Consider the following 12,302-nt stretch of genomic DNA (forward strand, 5'->3'; position numbering starts at 1 on the left):
TCCGTAACTGCCAGCGGTGTATTGTCAGTAAGACTGTTGAACCTGCTGCGAGGGCGCCTTTGCAGAGTATCACATCAACCAGGCCACTTCAGCTGGTTTGCATTGATTTCTGGTCAGCGGAGGACTCAAGGAACAAGTCAGTTGATGTGTTAGTTGTTACTGACCATTTTACAAGAATGGCCCAGGCATTCCCCTGCAAAGATCAGTCAGCCAAACAGGTGGCGAGAGTTCTATGGGACAAGTTCTTCTGCGTCTTTGGGTTCCCAGAACGTATCCACAGCGACCAGGGAGCTAGCTTCGAGAGTCAACTAGTGAGTGAGCTGCTCAGAGTCTCCGGTGTCAGAAAGTCGCACACAACCCCGTATCACCCGATGGGTAACGGTAGTGTGGAACGTTTCAATAGAACTCTCGGTAACATGATCCGAGCGCTTGAACCAGAGGCAAAAATCAACTGGCCGAGGCGTTTGCAAACTCTGACGTTCATGTACAATAGCACAGCGCATGAGTCAACTGGCTATGCACCTTTCTATCTGATGTTTGGGCGTACTCCTCGTCTCCCTGTCGATATACTCTTCCGGACAGTCCTGAATGATCCAGCTGTGGTCAGCTACGACAAGTATGTGATGTCTCTCACGAAGGATCTGAGAGAAGCTATGGTCATAGCCCAGGAACATGTCATAAAAGAACAGCACCGTCACACAGAGCTCTACAACAGACGAGTGAAAGGGCCCACCATTGACGTCGGAGACCGTGTGCTGTTGGCGAACAAGAGAGAGAGAGGAAAGAGAAAGGTGGCTGACCGTTGGGAGTCTACTGTATACACTGTGGTGGATAGGAACTCTGAGACTCACACATATAGGATACAAGACACTGTCACTGGACGAGAGAAGGTAGTCCACCGTAATCTATTGTTGTTGGTGAACTTTCTGCCGGTGTATGATACGAGTGTGATCTCTGACCCAGTTTCATCCCTGTCTGCTGTTCATACATCAAATGAGCCAAGTGACATGTCCGTGTCGGAAGTGGAACAGGATTCCTTGCCTGGGGAAGTGAGTAGAGGAACCGCGTTCGAGTCGGAGAGAGTGGATTCCTGTCCTGGGAGTGAGGGAGGGGAGGTTGAAGACATGGAGTATGGGGGTAGAGCTGTTCGGGAGAGGGATGTTCCCTTGACTGTTCCAGAGCCCAAGGATCCCAAGGGAAGAACCCTGGAGTGGGTCACCCAGTTACCATTCCCTGACCACTCACGGACAGAGGCTACTAACACTGTAGTGTCTTCAGTCTCGTTTGCCGCTCAGAGGGTTCCCGAGCAGATGGCTGAGGAGCAAATGGTAGATCAGTCCATTAACTCTGATTCTAGATTTGTGGTTAGCGCTGATGATTGTACTGATGTTTCTGGTAACACGAATCAGATAGATGATGCTAGTGACACACAGCGTACTGACACTCTAGCTTCTGTTACACAGTGTGAACATCCTAGTACAGTCACACAGGTCAAGTCCAAGTTTGGTCGCCTTATCAAACCAGTTGACAGATTGATTTATACTATGTCAGGACAAGACATTATCCAAGACACTAAGTCAAACATTCGAGCTGTTTGTAGGTCAGTGTTTCAGGCTTTCCACAGTTAGATAAGCCGAAGCTCAGTTCAGTGCATGTATACACTGTGCACACTGACATCCTATGACATATAGGTTTGTTCGTTATTCTGATTGTTTCATAAGAGGTTGTGGCCTCTTGAAGGCTAGTAATACACAGTGAAAAAAAAAGGGTCTTGTGGGGTGTAGAACGCATCCTACCGCCAGTAGTTGGTTGGAGAGATAGGTTACCTCTCTTTCCACTTCATCCTTATAGGATACTTTTCAAGTTGGCTGTCCTGTCCTTTGGCGGCCCTATGTAATAGTGTAAAAAGTAAAAAGTAGTATTTAAATGTATAGTTGCTGCTCAAGGTTGGCGAAATTCAGGGGAGGTGGGTGTAACAGAGTTGGGAATGTATGTTTAGTTGTGGTGAATGTAGATGAGTTTCGCCGTGCTTGAGCAGCCCTGGTTGTTGTTGGAGCCCCCTTTGGAGTTTGGGTGTACTGCAGGTCTGCGCGTTCTTTTGTCCTTCTCTTGTTGCCGTACTTACGGTGGTACTAGAACATGGCCGCCATCTTCATGGGTATGTGCGCTATGTAAAATGCTCCTCGTGTTTTGTTGTTTGTATGGAGAATCTTGTAATGTAGGGTGAAAATGTTGGTGTAGTACTGTGCTGTTTGTTTTTACATGTATTGTGATGATGTTAAACAGAACATTTATTGTATGTTATTTTGAACGCGCAGATTCACAAGAGTTGCAGAACAGAGAAGAATTGTGTTTTATATGTCTTCTCTGCAGGTATGTTGCTTCACATGTTGTTTGTAATTGTTATTTGTAATGTTTGAGGGAAATTTGTGTTCGTTCTGTAAACAAATTATCCTGACGTGAAATATACATAGACGGTGGTACTAGAACATGGCCGCCATCTTCATGGATTCACAAGAGTTGCAGAACAGAGAAGAATTGTGTTTTATATGTCTTCTCTGCAGGTCAAATAAAAGAATTGAATGAAAGAAGGTTGCCTGTTTGACCATCGTTACACTTGGCGTGGTTGACTTTCATCTGTCCAATAAAAGCTGTATCCTGTACGACTCTGAGTGTGACATTGTGGCTGGAAATAACTACAAAAGAAAACTTGTTCGGTTTAGAAATGTACGTTTAAATTCAATTTTGTGTTGTACATCCTGGCCGGAATAAACATCCTTTTTTATACCATAACATCGGTATCCTTGTTCCTTCTTCCCTAGACAACCAGAATGTAACACAGGGAATACTGTGGCTGCAAAAATTATTATAAGTACTGCAAAAAGAATGATTTACTGTTGTAAATAAATAGTTCTTGTGTGAAGACAAGTATAAGTATGTAATAAATCCCTGATGTTATTAACTGTCTCAACGCCCTCTTAAGTGAACTGCAGGGTGAGAGAGGTAGAGCTGAGAGTGCCACACAGCAGGATATCATAGGTTAGTCAGTGTAGACCGAGGGTTTGTGACATTGTTAGTGCTTTAAGACGTGACTCAAATGTGAATTCATTTCTGTGAAAATTGCTTTTGTACTAGGAAAAACACTTTTACTGTTCACGTTTAGATGAAGTATCTAATTTTTTATTGTTTACTTTTAGATGATCAAAACATTGACAGTTTCCTGGTGACTAAGCTGTGGACTGTGCTAACTGCTTTTACTTATTACTTCTTTATTAATAGAACCAGCAGGATCCTCCACAGCCACTCGCCCCTCTGCTGCTGCAGCAGGTTCCTCTGGCACCCTGCAATCAGAGGACATGTAGCACATGTACAGTGTTAAAGCTGAAGTAAGTAAAGTACCGTAATTGTATTTAATCCCCATCCCATCACACTACTATACTTGTTTCCTGGTGACAACTGTGGACTATATTGATAACAGCAGCAGTTGCATCTGACATCTGGCACTGGGATCATGGGTTTCCTGGTGACTAAGCTGTGGACTGTGCTAATTGCTTATCGTTATGTCTTTGTTAATAGAACCAGCAGGATCTTCCGCAGCCACTCGCCCCTCTGCTGCAGCTGGGTCGTCTGTAGCAGCACGTTCCTCCGCGGCTACTGGGTTCTCCGAAGCCACTCGCCCCTCTGCGGCAACAAGTTCCTCTGGCACCCTGCATTGTATTTTGTTGTCAAAATATCTTGTGCTGTCTATTAGAATTATGTAATGTTTTAACAGCAAAGAAGATGTTCTGCGCTGGGTGGCATCACAAGTTGAATTTGAAAAGAGCTTAGAAATGTGTGTGTCGAGGGACAAGATGGTGGAGAGAGGTCTCAAGCTGTGGCAGCGCCAAAAGAGAGGATCCCCGGTGAACCCACTGGTAGTCTCCTTCCTAGGAGAACCTGGAGTTGACACCGGGGCATTGAAGAAAGAGTTCCTGTCCAGTGAGTAGTAAGCCAGTGCGTAACAAGAAAGGGGCTAAATGGATCAGGTCTTTGGCTTCTAACGGGACATTCTTGCTGCGGAAGTCAACAGAATGTTTTTTCTGTATCTTCAGCATCTTCTTGATGTTGGAGTCGTCATATGGCATACATCCACAGAGCATGATGGGGTTGTATGGGATTCCCTCTAAAACCTCTGGTGCTGCATAGGCTGCGGTGCCGCAGAAAGTTTGACTGAGGATTGTATAGGAAACAATAGGAATTATTGTTTAGGCTATTTAGGCCAGATTACTGCAATGTCCTTCTGTCGGGATTGCCAAAAAAGAGCTTCCATGGCCTACAAATGGACCAGAATGCTGCAGCTCGCATTTTGACTGGGTCAAAGAAATATGACCATTCACCAGTACTGGCTTCCCTTCATTAGCTCCCTGTCCATGTTAGAGCGGACTTCAAGTTGTTGTTACTAGCATACAAAGCTGTAAATGGCACTGCGCCTTCCTATCTAAAGGACCTTCTGGACCCAAATGTCCCCTCAAGGTCTCTGCGCTCAAAAGGCTCTGCCCTGACTGTTCCCAGAGTCAGGAAGAAGAAATCGGTGAGCGGGCGTTTTCTTTCCGTGCACCAACTCTTTGGAACCTTCTTCCATTGGATATAAGACAGGCATGCTCAGTGGAAGTGTTCAAAACCAAGTTGAAGACCCAACTGTTTTCTGTTGTCTATATGTCATAGCTTGTGTATTTGTGTTGTGTAATTATGTGTTTCTTTAACTGGAATAGCTGTTTTAATTGTTGCTTACCTACTGTAAAGCACTTTGACAAAGTGTTATACAAATTAAGTTATTATTATTATTATATGTTGCAGTAGTTGTTGTTTAGGTTGTTGCACTGAGAGATGACTGAACGAGACTTGTATGCTGAACTCCTGTGCTTAAGTTTAAAAAATCTCATACCCAGTTGGGTAGAAATTAGAAATTCTGTAGTCTTCATATGCATAAAAGATCAGAATTTAACAAGGATCATTTGTCCATCATCATGGTAATTGATTCTCCTGGCGAATCCAAAGTCTGACACTTTGAGGTGGAAGGTCCTTGTCCAAGAGTAGGTTTTCACATTTTAAGTCTCTGTGGACAATGTCTAAAGGTCTTTGCACACCGATGCGTTTTTTTCGCATGCATATTTTTAAATCCGTCATCCGGAAAAAAACGTTATGCACAGAGACCTTGCACACTGACCTCCGATGCGTTTTATTAGAGTCCGATGCGTTTATTTGTTATATTGACGTTGCGAGATTTCGCAATATGCACTCTACATTCTAAATGCTTGATTTAGCAAAAGGTACAAACAACTGAGAGCAATATAACTAAAACCAAATGGTAGACTACATCAGTAGAATGTATTATCAGTAGAAAAGTACAATTTATTTTAACAAAGTGTGGTGTGCATCTCCAGCAGTGTGATATCTGTAAACATACCATGTGTAGACTCTCCGCTCAAGGTTGCCAGATGGGATTGACAATTTCCAGCCTAACCAGTCTAAAAACCGCTAAATCCACCAAAAACCAGCCCATCTGGCAACCCTGTCTCCGCTGCTTCAGAGTCTTCCACTTTACTACTTACTTTTACTTGTTGCGCAAAATAGGCCAGGGTTTGTCAAATCCTTTGTTGGGCATCTCGTTTCTTAAGTCCTGGTATATTGTGGTATTTCTTTACTGTTTGCCATCTAAAACATGTTTAGTAGACATGTTTTCATCACGCGTAAGGGAATACCCAGGGTGACGCAGACAGCAGAAGTAGAATAGAATAGTAGAATAGAGAAAGAAACGGCTATAACCATGCTGAATTATGTACCTATATGATGCATTGGCAGTCTGTGACAGTGTGTGTGCACCTGCCCGGAGCCCCGGACCCTGCCCTTCTGCCTGAATTTGAGTATGATGCTACCCAAATGAATGTTATTGTTTACTGCCATACGCTTTCGTGGTATTATATTTTGTGAATTATCATCTGTATGTTGTTTTTCTTTCACTCGACTAACCGCCGAGATAATACTTGAGACATGGAGCATTAATCCAACTGTCCTGCAGTTCTAACTTGACGATATGTCCCTCTATATCATGGCGGAGTGGTCAAAATCAATTCTCAAAAGGCTTTTGACAGACGCAATCTTTTTTTTAATGTCGGACGAATATTTTGGATTCGGTGTGCAAGCGTGATTGACACAACATGAGTTCAAATTTGTATTTTAATGGACTAAAAAACGCATTGGTGTGCAAAGGCCTTAAGTCATGTGCAAATTTTGGAATCGGGATACTTCATTGCAGAAATCCTTGGGTAAAGCACCTCTGAATTTGATGAACTCCAGTTAAGTCCCCTTGCGCACCAAGCTCCATAATCATAAACACCTTTCCTTCCGACGTCTCGAAAATCTCAAAGATCTTAACAATGTTGGGGTGGCTTAGGGATGCGCCCAACAACAGGCTACCCAACAAACGTTCACGCAGCTAATGGGTATGCTAATAGCGCTATTGGCCGTTACCGTTAGCAACACATTCCAAGCACTAGCTAGCTAGAAAGCACATCGATGTTTGTTTGCAACAATGCACCATGTGCTTGCCAACCAACATTGATAAACCCAAATTTTGAACGGCCACAGACAGTTCCAAGCCAACTACTTACATTTGAGAATAAACTTCCATTATTAAAGGTTTTAGAAAGCCTATCAAATTTTCCAGGACAACACAAGATTTCCATGTTCATTTTAAATTTTGCTCAGTTTCCATGCCTTTTCCAAGTATGGAATAAATAGGGCTCGATAATTTCCATGTTTTCCCTGTTTTCCAGGTAGCGTGGCAACCCTGTGTAGCCAGGAAAGGCTATAAACAGGTGGGATCTTTGACCTCTGCCGAGAGAGGAACCCTGGTAACTCTCTCCTGTGCCATCTCCACCACCGGGAACAGTATCCCCCCATTCTTTATAGTGTTAATTTTGGCAGCTATTTTTAATTTTAGTTTCAGTCCTTTTTTTTGTGCAATTTTCTTTTTATTCAACAATAAGAACAATAATACAACAATTCAACATCAACAAAAACAACAAAAGAAAAACATTAAAAGGAAAAGAAAAAGCTACTGCTGTCATGTCTCAAGTCTGTGTCAATTGCCATAGAGTCCACTTCATCCATTTGTTGTCCATCTGTGGTCCTAAAAGTCGTAGTCTGTGAGTCAGTCTTTCCATAACATGGATTTTCCACACTGTGTCTACCCATTGGGCCTGAGTAGGTAGGTCTTCCGTACCCCATTTCCTTGTGACAGCCTTTTTCCCAGCGACCATGAGTATCTTGAATAGATATCTCATTTTCTGTGTAATTACACATATAGAGCAGCTTGTGATTCATAGGACATTTGTAACCCAGAATTTCTTGTGTTATCCCATGTATCATTCCCCAAAACCCTATTATTTTGTGGCAATTCCAGAATATATGGGCATGGTTAGCCTCAGATACCCCACAATTCCTCCAACATGACTTCCTTGTATCCGAATAGTTATTTACTATTTTGGGCGTGATAAAAAAACTTATCAGATTTTTCCAGGAAAACTCTCTCCATGCTCGTGAGCAGGTTGAGGTCTGATGTTTTTCCCACATATTATCCCAATCATCTTCGGATATTTCTATATCAAATTCTGTTTCCCATTTTTCTTTTATATACCCTGTTGTGTTTTTGCCACTCATCAATGCCTTGTACAATGTAGTTATAGCCCTGACCTGCTTCCCTTTATATGCATCAATCATAACTTGTACCACCTCATTCACTTTTAGGGAGAGTTCCTGTCCAATCCGTTTCCCAAAGTAATCCCGCATCTGAAGATATTTGTAGAATTCCCTCCAATCCAGGCCGTATGTAGTTTTCAAGTCCTGGAAACTCACTACCTTTCCCTTATCTAGCATAACAGCGTGCACCAAGCCGTAATGCCTTTATCCGCCCACTGTCTGAAACCCCCATCGTGCCCAGCTGGTTTAAAATTGCTATCAAACCCATTTCAATACATTTGCATCCTTCTCCGCCTTGTTGTGTTTGAGTATTCTGAACCATATTTCCAGGGTAAATTTTGTGATCGAATCCCAACATTTTTTGATTCCTAACCTTCTTAAATGTTACCCTATGACACTCTGTATCGGGTACATACCAAATTATTTTTCCATTTCTTTCCATTTTGCTCCATAATCCGGTTTACACCAACAATTTATATATTTCAACTGGGCTGCGTGGAAGTATTCTTTCAGGTTCGGTAGACTCAAGCCCCCCTTCTCCCTCTTTAGTTGGAGAGTTCTGAATCTCACTCTAGGCATCTCCCCCCCATATGAATCTAGAGATCATCCTGTCCCATGATGTGAATTGTATTTGTGGTATCTCTATTGGTAATGCCTGGGATAAATATAAGATTCTGGGTAATACATTAATTCTTACTAAATCAATCTTATAGCTAAAATCCAATGTTAGGGTGGACCAACGATGTATGTCTTTTAATAATTCTCGGTTAATCTTATCATAAAGTGTCTAGTCACTTCTATCCCTAAATAATTGATTTTCTTTAGATTCCAATTTAAATTGAATTTTCCCTGATCTCCTTTGGTGGAGTGTAATTAATGGTGAGTATTTGGGTTTTAGTCATATTTATCTTGTATCCTGATAGCTGTCCATATGTGTTCAAGAGATCCAGTAGTTCAGGCAGCGATTCACTCGGCCGTTCAAGGAATGCTATGACGTCATCTGCGAAAAGGCCCACTTTATGTTCTACTCCGCCCACTGTCACCCCTTGGATTCGACTATTTTCACGTATGGCTTGGGCCAATGGTTCAATATAATATGAGAACAGGGTGGGCGACAAACAGCACCCTTGTCTGGTTGATCTCTCTAGATTGAATTTGTTAGATAAGCTTCCATTTATTTTGATTCTAGCTGTAGGTTTTTGATATAGGGTTAGAATAATCTGTATTGATTTATCATTGAATCCAAATTTCTCTAACACTGTAAACAGGAAGTTCCAATTAACCCTATCAAAATCATTTTCGGCATCTACGCTAACCAGAATCGTGTCTCTTTTCTGTATGTTTGCCTGATCTATGATGTGCAAAGTCCTCCTAATGTTATCATGTGTCTGACGCCCCCTCACAAATCCTGTTTGGTCCTCGTCAATCAAGTCCAATGTAAAGGTGTCCAGTCGTCTAGAGATAATAGATGTATATATTCTATAGTCCAAATTGAGTATTGAGATCGGCCTATTATTCCCGCATATTTCCTTATCTTTTCCCGGTTTAGGTATGACCGTTATTATCGCTTCTGCCCATGTTGGTGGTAATTTACCTTTTTGTAATGTCCAATTAAAAGAGTCAACTAACAACGGAGACAGTTCGTCCTTGAATGTCTTATACCATTCTGCCGGGTATCCGTCGCTGCCCGGTGATTTCCCATTTTTGAATCTGTTTATTGCCTCCACTACCTCCTCTATCGTAATGTCTCTCGTTAGAGTATCATTCTGTAACTGTCCTATTTTTGGTAGGTCTAGTGCAGGGGTCACCAACACGGTGCCCCCAACACGGTGCACCAGGTTGCCCCCAAAGACCACTTGAGTCGCCCGCAGGCCTGTTCTAAAAATAGCACAACTACACTAGTGAGCTGCGTCTAAAATGTATATATTATTTATTCTATAATTTATATATATTTTATTCTGTTGCTATTCTTTTTTAATCACACTTGCATTCATATAGATTTAAAAATGACAATATCTCAAAAATATGTTTATTATACATACGTTTAGGTGAACTCTGACCTACTCTAGTTCTAACGTCAGTATTGTGCGCGTGACAAGTGGAGAGTAAGTTGGCGGGCGCAGCGAAGATGGGCGCTTAATGCAGTTTAGTACCCCAAAAACATGGCAGAAAAAAGAAAGAAAACGTATCACTTTCACAACGAATGGGAGGAGGAGTTCTTTTTTACGACTGTGAAAGAAACCTGCGTGTGTCTCATTTGCGGGGCGACTGTGGCCACGGCAAAGCGGCACAATGTGGAGAGACACTTCACTACCTGTCACAAAAGCTACCATGCTAACTACCCACCAGGGAGCGCACTACGGGCAGAAAAAGCCCGCGAGCTAAAGGCAGCTTTGGGTAAGCAACAGTCTTTTTTCACGAGGCCGGCGAAAAAGTCACAAAAAGCAACCGAAGCCTCGTTTAGAGCTACACATTTTCTGATCAAGAAGAAGAAGGCATTTTCAGACGGAGAAGTTGTCAAAGAAGCAATGCTTATAATTGCTAACACTGTACTAAAAGACGAGAAAAATGGAACCGATCTAATCTCCACTCTCTCCGACGTCCAACTGGGGGCCTCTACGATGGCTAGACGAGTGTCAGCTATGTCTGGTAACTTGGCCGATCAGCTGGACCAGGATCTGGCTAAGTGCAGCTGGTTTAGCATCCAGTGCGACGAGTCCGTGGACAGCAGCAGTACAGCGCAGCTGTCGGTTTTCATCCGGATGGTGTTTGAAGATTTCTCCACAAGAGAAGAACTCCTGACACTACTGCCCTTAAAGACATCTACGAGGGGAGTTGACATTTATAACACGGTGAAGGAGTTTTTCGTGCAGAAAAAGGTACCGTTGGAAAAGCTGGTAGCGGTGACTACAGACGGGGCTCCTGCTATGATCGGCCGACATACAGGTTTCATCGCTCACTGTAAAGGTGACCCAGACTTCCCAACATTTCTGCATTACCACTGCATTATTCACCAGCAGGCGTTATGTGCAAAAGTGATCGGCTTTGGGCACGTGATGACTCCCGTTGTGAAAATCATAAACAACATCCGCTCCAAAGCAAAACAGCACAGGATTTTCAAGGTGCTATTGGAGGAGATGTCAGCTGAATATGGTGACCTGCTGCTACACACAGAAATCCGATGGCTCAGCAGAGGACGAGTTTTACTTCGTTTTTTGTCACTTTTGGGTGAAATCAAAGAGTTCATGCAGTCCAAAGGCGAAGATGTCTCACTGCTAGAGGACACAGAGTGGACACTTGACCTTGCATTTTTGACAGACATTACTGGGAAACTAAACAACTTGAACTGCGAGCTGCGAGCTGCAAGGCAAAGGTAAGACTGTTGTTGATATGATAAGTGCTTTAAATGCATTTAAAGCCAAGATGAACGTTTTTTCTGTGGATATAAAGAGAAAAAAGGTGCTGCACTTTCCCTCTGTGCAGTCGGTGCTGAAAGACAATGCTTCTGCATCTGAGACATTTGACAAAGTTGCAGAAAAGTACTGTGAAGTCATAAACAGACTTGGGCAAGAGTTTGAGAATAGGTTTTGTGACCTTCATCAGCTTGAGCCATGTGTGTCATTCATTTCCAATCCTTTCATGAATGTGGACACAACATGCTGTGCTGAGCAACTAAGTGCAACGTTCAACTTGGATGCTGGACAGGTGGAGATTGAAATCATAACATTGCAAAATGACCTCCACCTCAAAGCCCACCAGGCTGCACCAAACTTTTGGTGCCTTGTTGATACAGAAAAGTACAGTGGTGTATGCACAGCAGCTATGAAGGTTGCCAGCCTGTTTGGTTCAACCTATCTCTATGAATCAGCGTTTTCTGACATGAACTTCATCAAGAACAAACACAGAACACGCCTCACTGATGCACATCTGAAAGACTCACTCACAGTTGCAGTGTCAAGTTACACACCAGATTACTGGTGAACAGCATGCAATGCCAGTCTTCCCACTAACAAAGAAACAGATACCAGATGTTGTCAGTGGCAACATGGCAGTGCCATGGCAAAGTTGAATTAAAATATTGAAGAATTGTGTTCAATTTAAAAGTGTGTTCATGACATGTAACAGTTATAATTTGTTAAAAATGCAGCAGATTTGGTCATTAGTTCAAAATGTGACAAGATGTATTTAAAAATATGTAAGTTGATTTTTCTTTAACATTACATAATTGATAACTTTTTGAAACATGGTGCAACATAGTTCATGATTTCTTAAAAGGGTTTGTCAGTGGCTAGTGAAAATGGGTCATTTTTCCTATGAAATGTATTGATGTTTTCTTAAAAGTGTTTGTCAGTGGCTAGTGAAAATGGGTAATTTTTCCTATGAAATGTAGTGATGTAAGTGATCATCTGAAAATGTAACAATTACTGAGATTAATAGAGATAAAGTGCTGAATATTGATATCTGTTTCCCACCTTGTTGTCATTTTTGAGAATTATTGTGAGAAACCATTAACGTGATCAGTGTCTTCACATAGATGAGTATCATTAATCATTATTAATAAT

General features: G+C 42.2%; 1 pseudogene across 1 annotated transcript; it reads right to left on the reverse strand.

Moving 5' to 3' along the window:
• Window positions 1–3,926: 3,926 nt before the first annotated feature.
• On the reverse strand, window positions 3,927–7,269 carry LOC308150404 (testis-specific serine/threonine-protein kinase 1-like; annotated as a pseudogene). The gene is made up of 4 exons: window positions 7,265–7,269; window positions 6,294–6,428; window positions 4,986–5,108; window positions 3,927–4,209 (listed from the first exon to the last, which is right to left on the reverse strand). The product of its transcript is annotated as a testis-specific serine/threonine-protein kinase 1-like (transcript).
• Between the last annotated feature and the right edge of the window lie 5,033 nt (window positions 7,270–12,302).

The sequence above is a fragment of the Nansenia antarctica genome (genome assembly GCF_963989245.1).
Source record: "Nansenia antarctica genome assembly, chromosome: 2".
Lineage (NCBI taxonomy): Eukaryota > Metazoa > Chordata > Actinopteri > Argentiniformes > Microstomatidae > Nansenia > Nansenia antarctica.